Below are 307 nucleotides of genomic sequence, written 5' to 3' on the forward strand. Positions count from 1 at the left end.
AAAAAATAGTTTTAATAATATTAAAATGTTTAATAAATATAGAAATTAATATTAAATATATATATATATATATTTTTTTTTTAATCCCAAATAATAGTTTTTAATCACAAAAAAAGTTTTAGAGATATTAAAAATGTTTTATAAAATCCAAAAAATCAAATTTATATACAAAAAACGTTTTGTAAAATCCAAAAAATCGAATTTATATACCAAAATCGTTTTGTAAAATACAAAAATCGAATTTATACACAAAAATCAAATTTATATACAAAAATCGATTTTATAAATACAAAAATAATAAAAAATT

This window comes from Brassica oleracea, chromosome C2 (assembly GCF_000695525.1).
Source record: "Brassica oleracea var. oleracea cultivar TO1000 chromosome C2, BOL, whole genome shotgun sequence".
In the NCBI taxonomy this organism is placed as follows: Eukaryota; Viridiplantae; Streptophyta; class Magnoliopsida; order Brassicales; family Brassicaceae; genus Brassica; species Brassica oleracea.